At 33.6% G+C, this 13,139-nt stretch overlaps 1 protein-coding gene across 1 annotated transcript in view; it reads left to right on the top strand.

Annotated features, from left to right (window-relative positions):
• The window catches only part of LOC135220912 (lachesin-like), a 324,795-nt gene that overhangs the window by 13,313 nt on the left and 298,343 nt on the right, over positions 1 to 13,139 (top strand). The gene's annotated exons all lie outside the window — the stretch shown is intronic.

The following is a 13,139-nucleotide window of genomic DNA, read 5'->3' as shown; positions in this document are numbered from 1 at the left end:
TCCGTTCAATCACGGAGAACTTTCTCGTATTTGCACTTCGGATAAAGCCCGCATACAGAACGCTTACGCATTCTTTTTTAAAACGTTTTTGAGCTTGTACTGAATGCAGACCAAGTGAGATGTACTCAATGCAATTAAGCAGAATTAGTAGCCAAGTCGAAGGCTTAGTTAGAGATGATGTGGATTCTATAAATATCTTGTGTATCATTAGAATCGTTATTTTATTGACCACAACATATACAGTTATTACAATTGCAAGCTCTTGAATATGGTCCAACAAAAGTACATAAAAATACACAAATAAACCTTCAGAATAAAAGGAAAACACCTAAATTTTTACAATTAAAATTTTAAATACAGCTAAAATGCATGAAACCCATCATATCTTTGTGCCTTTGATATTTGTATGTTAGTTTAATAACTTCTGATGTATAGTATTGGACTGTGGCACTGATAATACTTTTATCTCATTTTATAATTTGTTGAAGAACTCTTCCGAAGTAGTACTGATTTCAAAGCACTGTATCATTCTGCTACTGATAACACAGAAAAACGTGTTTATTGATAACTGGAGTTCTATGTGTAATATTAAGTTAAATATGAAATGTTGTGATTACAATGTCATCATTTGGAATATTAAATAAAAAATATATAACATTCCAGTCCATGATCTTTAAGATTACATGACATAGACGTATTGCGGGTCATACATGTCTCCTGCAATAATCTCTAAATAGTTATGTCATTTTCAAAGTTGACCCAACAAGCACACATGACCTTATTCCAGGTCCCCAGCTGCTCTTGTAATCCACAACCTTGACTTATTAACTAGACCAGACCCGATGCAAGTAGGGTCGGACTCGATCCAGAGAGGATTCAGGGCGTAACTGAACGACATTTCTGTCTAGGAAGTGAGGGGTATGCCACGTGCTCATACATACAAGCAAAAGCTTGTTAATTGTATCAGTCATTAATCGCCTATACGGAAGTCATTTTGAACTGGGGTTTTTATTTTATCAGATTCTCGTCTTTATTTTCCCATCCCAAAGTGCTATAAGTATCAGACCAATCAGCCTTAAAATTTGCTTTCTAACTTACTGAACTAATATATATATATATATATATATATATAAATATATATATATATATATTATATATATATATATATGTATAATATATATGTATATACATATACATAACCTTATACTATATATATATATATATATATATATATATATCTATATATATATATATATATATATAGTAAAAATCGGGGAAATATGTTGGATCCTCTCGTAGGGTCCTCAAAGTTCACACTAATTGCCATAGGGGTGTGAGTTATGGCACTGGAGTTCAATTGCCTTCTGAATACTCTAATATTCGGAACCATGCCTACAAATGTAAATTTAACATCCAATGTGAGCAATTCCAAATTCTGACTAGGGCCTCTTCCCCATAACAGCTTGCGATCTATGAATCACTTTTTATTAAACAAGAAGTTCCAGAATTAAGCAGGCAAAGCCTCCACCTCTCTCATCTTGGCATGAGCTTACTTTTAGCCTACGTATCTTACGGCTGTCAATGTCACTCGTCTTCCCTCCTATTCCTTGAAAGGTACTTATCATTTCCCTTTCAGTTTTTTCAGTTTCTATTCAAATAAATTATCTTTTGTAATTATTCGAGTCAGTTTTATATTACTTCATGTGTGTTTATGTTCCAGCACGATGATAAGGCTGAGCCTCGAAACGTTGCCTGATGAATAGATGAAATGCTGAAGGACGTCTACTTCTGATGCCCTTTACTATATATTCTACCAATGGCCGTTGTTCTGAAAGTTATATCTATCTATCTATCTATCTATCTATCTATCTATATATATATAATTATATATATATATATATATATATATATATATATATATATATATATATATATAATATATATGATCATATCCATCAGATATCGTCCCATTCCACTTGCATCAGCTGTGGATTACAAGAGAAGAAGACGTCGACCACCGAAAAGGAATAACAAAACGTGACAATGTCATAACTATGAAGAAAGCTTGGCTTCCTACCATACCAAAGTGCAACAGATGAGAGATGAGAGAGAGAGATAGAGAGACGAGAGAGAGAAAGAGAGAGGAGAGCGAGAAAGAGAGAGAGAGAGAGAGTTTTTAGAGAGAGAGAGAGAGAGAGAGTTTTTTATGATTAACTTCTTTATTATTTGTAAACAATAATATAAATTTCATAATTGAAAATTATGTGAATTAACTTGAATCACTACAGTTTATTTCATTCTGTTCACATTAACTAATTATAGAATCGTTGAAAATAGACTTCATGACAATTCTTCACGAATATATATGAATATTATATATATATATATATGTATATATATATAATATATATATTATATATATATATATATATATATATATATTATTTGTGTGTGTGTGTGTGTGTGTTGTTGTAATATCCTTTTGTGTGTGTGTGTGTTTGTTTTGTGTGTGTGTGTTGTGTACAGTATATTCTTCGAGAACACAATTATGTTAAAAAAGATTAATGCTGTATCAGCATCATTTCAGTAGTCAGTTTTTTTTATATCATTCAAAGTTAATGTACGAAGGATGCATGAAATTTCAGTAATTCAGGTGAATTCACATAATTAATAAAACAATTGCATCATACTCTTCTGTAGACGAAAGTTTAAAAGAGATACGTTTATGACATGGTTTATAAATGAAAAAGTAATTAATCTCTATTGCCATTTATTCTTTCTTCATTATATGACATTGTCATGTTTTGTTACTCCTTTTCTGTGGCTGTCATCTCTCTCTCTCTCTCTCTCTCTCTCTCTCTCTCTGTGCGTCATTATGAGTTGAAAATTTAATATCACCATGTAAAAGGCGAACTATGATCAGATGGAATTTGAACACAGACCTGGGGTTTATAAATGGTATTTGAGACGACCTCTTTTGTAAGCTTAAGGAATATATTAAATCTTAGCTCACAGAGGGCAGTTCCAGTCATTTGTACAAACTTCAAACTGCAGACCTCCAGTGTTCAAAATAAAGTTGGAAAGATCGTTAGGAGACGGTGGGAAGTACGATGGAAGAAAGAGAATATGAATAGAGGTACACTAAAAAAGAATGTAAGGTGTTGTAGCTAGGTGCCAAATGGACGCCGCAAAGAACCTTAAGTAATGCCTACTGTTCACTGTGCGAGGTACACTGATGGCAATATTCAGCTACCAGGAACTAGCAATAGGCTATCCTGCCAAGGTGCTCACGAAAGATGTAGCTCCGAGGGGTCTAAATGCTTCACAGTCAGCTACGTATTTGAGTGACTGTGAAATGGGATATTGAATTTCGGCCAAAGGTCGAGCGTTGGGACCTATGAGGCCATTCAACGCTGAAAGGGACATTGAAAGTAGAAAGGTTTGAAAGGTGTAACAGGAGGAAAACGTCGCAGTTGCACTATGTGACGTAGTTAGGAGAGGGTGGAAAGTGAGATGGAGGAAAGAGAATATGAACGGAGGTAGCGTAAAAGGAATGAAAGGGGTTGCAGCTAGGGCCCGAAGGGACGCTGCAGAGAACCTCAAGTAATGCTCGTCAGTTGCACTCACGACACTGGGTGACAGCGGCGGAGGTATGCACTCCGCGGGGTGTTCTCGCTGCTAGCGTTTCTTAAACAGTGACATGAAAGAGGTCATTCATCGCCCCAGAATGACACATGAAATAGCCATGAGACTCAAGAGGTGCGAGGTGGGGCAGGAAATGGTGTAGTCGGCGAAGTAAGTGACTGAACTTAAAGACTTTATTGACTGGCCGATCCTGCTCCATGGATCACTTTGTTATGCAACGACTATACAAAGTGATTCTGGATATTCGAATCGTGGTGGAAATTTATATACTTTTCATATTTTCAGAGATGACAGGCATTTTCTTGATATTCTATTCAACTATATGGATATTTTTCATAAGTGCAATTCATCGTTACACTATATACTTGTACACATACACACATACTTTATAACTTGTTCCTCTTTTGGATAACTGTTTCAGTCACCATAAATAATAAAAAAAATATCTGGTGTAAACAAAGAATCAGTTGAATAATACAATTTTATTTCCGTTTCATACGAATTTCTCCTGGTTATATATTTGCAAATTTAAAAACGTTACGCATTCTCTTAAAACGATTCAACATAAGTGCTCGCACACACAAAAGCGCCCACGCACATATACGCGCATGTGCTACATACATATAAACAATCTTTAGAGCATTTTAATTTTGCGAGTTTTTTTGTCAGTTTCAATCAGTTTTTTTTTTTTTTAGCCAGAAAAGATAGGATATGGGTGATTCCGAAGCGCAGCTAATAAATTGTAAATGATGAGCCGACTGTTCTTCATATCCATGCATCCTACTATGACATTGTTTTGGCTTAGCCTCCCCTGATATATAAATATATATATATATATATATATATATAATATATATATATATATATATATATATATATATATATTATATATATATATATGTGTGTGTGTGTGTGTGTGTGTGTTGTGGTGTGTGTGTGTGTGTGTCTTTCTGATATTAAATATATCCTAACAACGTGCATACAATATGTCTACTTGTCTAGACAAACAACATAAACAAACTCATACTGCAAGCGCAAATATGTGAGTACAGAAGTATGGTAATACGCGGAAGATCATTGTTTCACGAAATCTCCAGATTTAAACCCTTCGACGCGGTAAGGAGAAGAGAGCTTTAGGAGCTGAGCACTAAAACGAATTGGGATTTGAAGGAGAGGCCCCGGGACCCGTGGACGCGGATGGGTCTCGTCAAGTTTGAAATCTTTTAGTGTCTCCGAGAGTTTTGTCTTGTGTCTCCTGAAGTGGATATGTGAGCGGTGATTAAATTCGGTCTCTCTCTCTCTCTCTCTCTCTCTCTCTCTCTCTCTCTCTGTCTCTCAATTAGTAGTACAAACGGTTGAGTAACTGATCGCATTAAAAAAGACCAGTGTTTGACAACGGGAAGAAGAAGAAACGGAAATGGCGCTTTTTCTACAAATCAAGATTACCTCTGTTAGTCTATCTAGTGAATTTTGTACTGGGCTATTGCAGGCTAATGTGAGTTGTAGATTTAGAAAAGAGACAGATGATAGAACCAAAATGAAAAGTGGGTGATCACTACAACCTCTAAATGTACACCTTCATAATTATCACAGCTAAGAAAAGGAAGACTGTCTGTGTGGTCATCCTTACCCCGACGACATAATTTTCTGTTATGAGATATCTTTTGTTACGTGATTATTTTTCTATGTTTATTCCCACAAGTATATTTTCTCGATTCTCTCGCGAGAAAGCAAGTATCTTGGCCGTGTGTTGTGAAAGTTTTAAATTTGTGCTATGGCCCGGAACTAGTGACAATTGCAGAACTTCTGGAAGCACCATACTGCAAAATTTACTCAATGGCAGAGTCCTTGTATTGTACTGGCATTTTGTGTTTCAGTAAATCTATAGGAGAGGATATTTCTCGTCGAAAAACGTCATTATGCGTTGACCAACGTATAATGATTGCTCTAAAAGCAATTTTTTTCATGGCAGAATCTACATTTTAACATTGAAATGTCAGGCGAAGGAAAATGAAGAGTTTGTAAGTTTCCGGTATTTCAATATTTTCTCAAGTTGTACAAATATTCCAACTTATAATGCGATAAGACAGTCCACAATCAACTACTATCATAGTGATGGTCATTAACATTGATTATAAGCAGTAACTCTCTTAGATGCGCAAAAAAGGCTGTGGTACTAAAGAGTTCCTCGTTGGACGAGTGGGTAACGTGCTCGCCTGCCTCATCGGTAGTCGCCAGTGCAATTTTTCGCACTGCCAACGAGGAATCGGAGGAATTTATCTCTGGTGAATAGAAATTCCTTTCTCGATATAATGTGGTTCGGATCCCACAATAAGCTGTAGGTCCCGTTGCTAGGTAACAATTGGTTCTTAGCCACGTGAAAAATACCTAATCCTTCGGACCAGCCTTAGGAGAGCTGTTAATCATCTCAGTGATCTAGCAAATCTAAGATTACTTAACTTTTCGGGGTGGGCACTAATGAGCATGTGCGCATGCGAAAGGGCGCCTCACAAATGGTTGTGAACTCCTTTTCGGAAGAAAAACCCTTTATAAGATGAAGACACCTTTTGGTTTGAGGTCAACGATATTCATCTGTTGGTCAGTGTACCAATTTATGTGGTTAGTGTCGAGAGGAATGGAACTGATAAACACAGTCAGTTTGTTGTATCGGTGATGCTGGATCTAAGAAAAAAATGCCAATTCTAAGTATTTGTGATGTTCAGAGGCCAGTTAATATTAAGGAAATCTTTGATGGGTAAAACTTCGTCTTTAATCTCAGCTGAATCCATTTCCAAGGTGGTAATGTTGAAAAACTCTTTCAATTTTAGATTTAGTTGTTAATTAGTAACCAGTATCCCTAATGTTAGGAGACCGGATCATTTTACAGTTACAAAAAAACCTAAATTATGATTTTGACTGAATCTTCTGACCTGGATCAACCTTGCAACATGTAATGAACGCATTTCAAGGATAAGTTAAAAATCCACCGTTCTTATTCATATTATTTAGTCGCCTGCAATCGACGGAAAAAGCGCTCTCCAGAAGTAACTCACGCACTGAAAAAAAAAAAAAAAAAAAAAAAAAAAAAAAAAAAAAAAAAAAAAAAAAAAAAAGGAGCCCTCATCGACCACGATGAGTACATGTAGCTAATGTTTCGGCCTTTTCCTCCTCGCCGCATTCACGTTCCAAGCGAACATTTTACCGCGGATGAAAGAGGCAGCGCTCCGGGGCAATACTACAGAGCCATTAGAATCCCTCAAAACGATGCATAAAGAACGCAACTCTCCCCATCAGAGATTTACGCGCCATTTGCCATGTTGATCTGACACAGATACGAATTGGTGTCTCGAATGCGGCGGCCGACGTGGCTTCACCTGGATGCCAGATGCGGCATAATTAGCTAATGGAGAAGGTATGGCTGTGTCGATAATGATGAACTTTATTCGGAATAAAAAGTCGGGGGTTTCGTATGAACATAAAAAGTAATCGGCGTTCGGTGCAAAATTTGGATGGGAATTTTGTGATCGTTGGCATTAATAAAAGGAGCATTATTATTACTACTATCAATGCAGCAGGTTTACCCGCTTACTTTTTCGTAAACAATATTATTTTATTTTTGCTTCCCTTACCATTATTGCAAATATTGCATTCATCACAAATTTGACACAGTCTTGGGAATTATTATTATTATTATCATTAGGTGGTGTAAGATATCTTTAGTATGATTATTATATGTATTGTATGGTGTTATCATAATCTTCATTATTATTATTATTATTATTATTATTATTATTATTATTATTATTATTATTATTATTATTATTATTGAATACAATAGCTGTTTTCAACGGCATTTAATTTATATAGAATCTTCTCAATTCTTCTTATTATCTTTTTCTCGTCAGCATGTAGCTGGTGTATTAAGTTTCCTAAGGACATGTAAAGATTTTCATTTGTCTTAGGTTTATTCCTCTAACGTGTCGACAGCGCACAGGCAGTCATCTATGAGAGTTTACAGTACAGTGAATTAAGATACGTTTTACAAGTATTTATAGCATGCAAGGTCGTGTACAATCGGTGGGCGGGTCGGTGGGAACGGATTTTAATTGGTCGTTGGATGGTAACGAAATCTCCCCCTGAGGTTATTATTATTATTATTATTATTATGCTCTATCTTCATTCCACTGATTTTTAACATAGATGGTTTGCATGTATAAATAAGGTGAAAATTATTTCCCAAAAATACATTTGGAATTGGTCAAAATTTCAGGGTCACAGGTATTCAATATCAGGACGAAAATCTTAGTATTTATCTTTTGATCTCAACCACTATGATAGTTAAAAGCGACTGGTCTTCAAATTCGGCAAAGCTTGTTTAAAATATTGTACAGTTATTGTAAGCATGTTGATGTTGGCCTAAAAATCTTCCTCTATTTTCCGTGACCAGACATTTACACAGACACACACAAACACACATTATATATATATATATATATATATATATATATATATATATATATATATATAATAATATAAATTGCTGGTCAAGTAGGTAAAGAGGAAGATTCTTAGGCCAAGATAAAAATACTGAAAGCTTTAGCAGTATGATCGAAGTAACCTCAATACAATGTTGGTTCTGTTGGAAGTGCTCGACCATTTTTATTTTCATTATTTTTACTTTGGCTCATTTCTATATATATATATATATATATATATATATATATATATATATAATATATATGTGTGTGTGTGTGTGTGTGTGTGTGTGTGTATGTGTTCGTGTGTGTCTGTGTGCTTGTGTGTTTCAAAGGAGGCTCAACCTCAGTTGCTACCACAAACATAAAAGAGTTAAAGTAAATATATATATATATATATATATATATATATATATATATATATATATATATATATATATATATATATATATATATAGTATATATATATGTATGTATGTATGTATACATGTATATATATATATATATATATATATATATATATATATATATATATATATATATGCTTAAAAATTCACTGTAGATGCACGTGACTTCATAAATAAGCGAATACCACAGGAAAATAATAGTCAGAAATCCAAGCGCTTTCGTTAACTCCTTGACGATGTCTGAGTTAAGACGAAAGCGCTTGGATTTCTGACTATTATTTTTTCTGTGGTATTCGCTTATATATATATATATATATATATATATATATATATATATATATATAGATATATATATATATATAGTATATACATATATATATATATAATGGTAAAGCTCATGCACCAGATCTAACATATTCTGTCAGGTTACATTGATCATTCCATCACTGATTCAGGGTATCCTTTAATTTAGGTATAAGGTGGGTGCCGGAATAGGCAGTGTTACTGTTTTCAATCCGATTTTTTTTATTTCGGAGGTAAAATGAAAAATAAAACAAAAAATTCAAATTCACGAGTGGACTATTCTATATTTGCTTTCTGTATCTGTAGACGACAGAGTTCATGTGGTAACAAATACCCATTTTAGCTCGATTAACAACTGGAAATTGTCATTACCCTGATTTTATACTAATTTCACAAACATCTCTATCTTTAGTTGCTAACATCTTTAGATTCTGGTTGTTTTTCTGTCTGAATCATATGGCGTTACTAAAGAAAAGGTTTCCAACTCCGGACTGATGTTATCTTTTGATATTATCGTCGTGGAAGAAGATATGAGTCCGGATGGCTCTTAATAGTTAGAATGCATCAAACTGAAATCCTACGAAGCTTAATTTCCTTCTTTACTGAATATTGATCTTGTTTTAAATATATGTCCTTTATGCATTATGCGTGCATTAAGCTAGAAATGTTCTAAATTTAATATCCAATTCGCTTTACCTCGGAATTAATATATATTCATATATGTTAACAGAAGGTGAATTTTTTTAGATGATAATAATTTCGTCCTCTCGTGGATTCAAACCAGCGTACACAGGAGAAATCGGGACTTCAGTGACGTCTTTACAGATTCGTCTTCTAATTCTTAATTTGAATGACCATTGCTAAATGGCCATTTTATTTAAACTTGAACTGAGAAAGTGAGCGAAATCAGTGTCATTTTTTTACTGCTAATTCTGAGTTTTACCTGAATCTTAGTGACAACTGAAAGAAAATTTCTAATCTCCATTTATTAAACATTCTCATAGAAAAACATGACCCCATGAGAAGTAATCGATCATTTTTCATGGAAAATAATTTACAAAGATTTTCACTGTAATTATGTGCAATTCTGATAGTGGGAAATTTCATTTCACAAACCACAACACGCGCTCGCAAACACACATGCACACATAAATTCATATATATATATATATATATAATATATATATATATATATATATATATATATATGTGTGTGTGTGTGTGGTGTGTGTGTGTGTGTGTGTGTGTGTATGTGTGTGTGTGTATGTATGCATAGTCTCTATCTATAATTGCTTATAAGCATCGTTGCAACTTCTTTTGTGGCTAAAGTTTTTCTGTCAGAATGCCTGATAGACGACGATGATAATTTTCAGTCAATTTTCACATAAAGATTTAAGTATGAGTAACATTAAAAAATTTATATTCATTGAAGTATCTCACGTTTTCCTTACAAGTCTAAATAAAGTGGCTACTTAGCAACTCTCATTAAACATCAGAATGTGTTTTGCTTTCAACTTTTACTTTCCAGCGAGAGAACTGGGATCGAATCCACGGGATGGAAATGACGTGGGGTTGTTCCTGGAAATTCATTGGACCTCCGCAGAACGAAGCCTGAACTATGTAAACCAATGCTTTTGTAAGCTGTGGTGTCTTGCAACTTTATCATTTATCCCAGAGGTATTGCTGATGATTGGAGGATAAACAACGTTCGTAGCCACTCCCATTAGATTGAAAAGCATATGTATGTATGATTACACACACCACAACACCCCCCCCCCCAAAAACACCATTATAATATATATAATTTAGAATTATTATATAATAAATAATTTATATAATATATATGATACTGTATAAACTATATTAACATATACAGATTTTATATTATTAATATTAATTTCTATATAATATATAAATTATACACACCCACACACACCACCACCATCTATATATATATATATATACACATATACATATGTAATATATATATTTAAATATATAATATATATATATATAAATTATATATATAACTTACTTACATGTTATGATATGTACATCTATACACACATGTATTATATATATATATCTAGTATGTAAATAATATTTATATTAATAATATATATTACTATATATTATATATTATATAATATAATATACTGTCTATCCATCTATTCACACTTATATATATATATATATATATATATATATATGTATACTCGATACATAGTGTGTTATATATACATATAAAATATATATAAATATATGTAAATATATGAATGCATATGTATATGTACATGTCTACACACACACACACACACACACACACACACACACACACACACACACATCATATATATATATATATATATATATATATATATATATATATATATATATATATATATATATTACATGTCTATCCATCTGTTCACACTTGTATGTTTATATCTATACGCGTATACATCGTATATATAATTAAATATAATATATATAATGATATTATATATATATATTAATATATGTATATGTATATGTAACATGTCCTATACACACACATGTATTAATTATTATCTATATATCGATATTATAACATATATATATAATATACATACACATACATATATATATATATATATATATATATATATATTATATATATATATAGTGTGTGTGTGTGTGTGTGTGTGTGTGTGTGTGTATAACATGTACATATACATATGCATTCATATATTTACTATATTTATATATATTTATATGTATATATATACACACTATGTATACGAGTATACATATATATATATATATATATATATATATAAGTGTGAATAGATATATATATATATATATATATATATATATATATATATATATATATATATATATATATATATATGTATGTGTTTGTGTGTGTGTGTCTGTGTGTGCGTGTGTGTGTATGAGAGAGAGAGAGAGAGGGAGAAAGACAGAGGTTGGGAAAGGAAAAGAGTCATCATCTGTTCATATCAATTACAGCAATTTAATTTATTTAGATAACATCCCCCAGTCAAAAATCAAATAGGCAGAGAGACCAAGTAAAGCTGAGCACAAGCAGCCTCAAACAGATGATTGCGGCGGCTTTCAATGGCTACCCTTAGAACATCCCCCACAAAGGACACTCGGCAGATATAAATATAAAGTGCACAGCCAAAAGCCTATTGAGCACTATATTGACGAGAGAGAGAGAGAGAGAGAGAGAGAGAGAGAGAGAGAGAGAGAGAGAGAGCGTCATATCGCTGGGGTATGGAGAAATCCAATTACCCAGTCACTAACCCCGGCTTAAGGAAAACTAATCCGCGTTTCTTTACCCCTACTTTCGTCCTTGTAGAGCCAACCCTTCGAAAAAAATGGCTAAACTTTCTTTCGAACTCGCCAGTATTTGAGACTCGGATGAGCTTCGAGTTTGCTGTAATTAATACCATGATAGTCTCCCAATAGGGAGGAGAGATCTGTGTTCATCTGGGCAATTATACCGAACTTTGATTGTTATGGACCATTTGGGGGGATATTTCGAAGACCACATTACGAGAGCTTTTGTCTGGTTGGGGGAACCAGTCTCTCGGCAAAGGAGAGAGAGAGAGAGAGAGAGAGAGAGAGAGAGAGAGAGAGAGAGAGAGAGAGAGAGAGAGAGATTTGCTCGGGATGAAGAGCGAGTTCGTTGGTAAATGCCGTCACCGAATCGAGACCGGAGTGAGGTCAAGAGGTCAAAGGGAAATAATATCGTTTGTGTACTTGACAATGTTAGTGGGCATCCGGAGACTGTTTCTATTCTCATTCACTATTCATTCTAGCACAGCATTTTCACCACGGCGATATCTTTCTGTTGCTCTTGCAGCATTTTGACATCTGTACTACTGAATATTCTTCGACCCCTTGTTCTCAAGATTCTCTCTGGCAACATTTAGAACGCAATAGGGCCAAGTGTATGCGTAGACATTTACCTAAATTATTTTTCTTTATTAGTTGTATTTCAACATATTCTTGAGGATTCTGGACACTGCATTTTAACATATAGTGAAGATACTGCTGTGGGGCCAATCAATCCCTTAGGCGCACAAAGAAAGCATTGCCCTGTTGGCCAGTTCTAACTAAATGTTATTATGTTTTATCCTTACATTCAGTTGCTTACTGTCTGACCCAAATAAAATTATTTATAGTTGATACACGGAGTTTTATAGCAATCTCTCGTGAGCATTATTTTTAGTGTTATCACATGAAAATATTACATGTCCACTGAATACTTTCAACGATTAGTTGACCAACTCAAAGCTGA

Source organism: Macrobrachium nipponense, chromosome 2, assembly GCF_015104395.2.
Source record: "Macrobrachium nipponense isolate FS-2020 chromosome 2, ASM1510439v2, whole genome shotgun sequence".
In the NCBI taxonomy this organism is placed as follows: domain Eukaryota; kingdom Metazoa; phylum Arthropoda; class Malacostraca; order Decapoda; family Palaemonidae; genus Macrobrachium; species Macrobrachium nipponense.
Note: the sequence above shows the minus strand (reverse complement) of the source record. Positions and strands in the feature narration are given on the sequence as shown.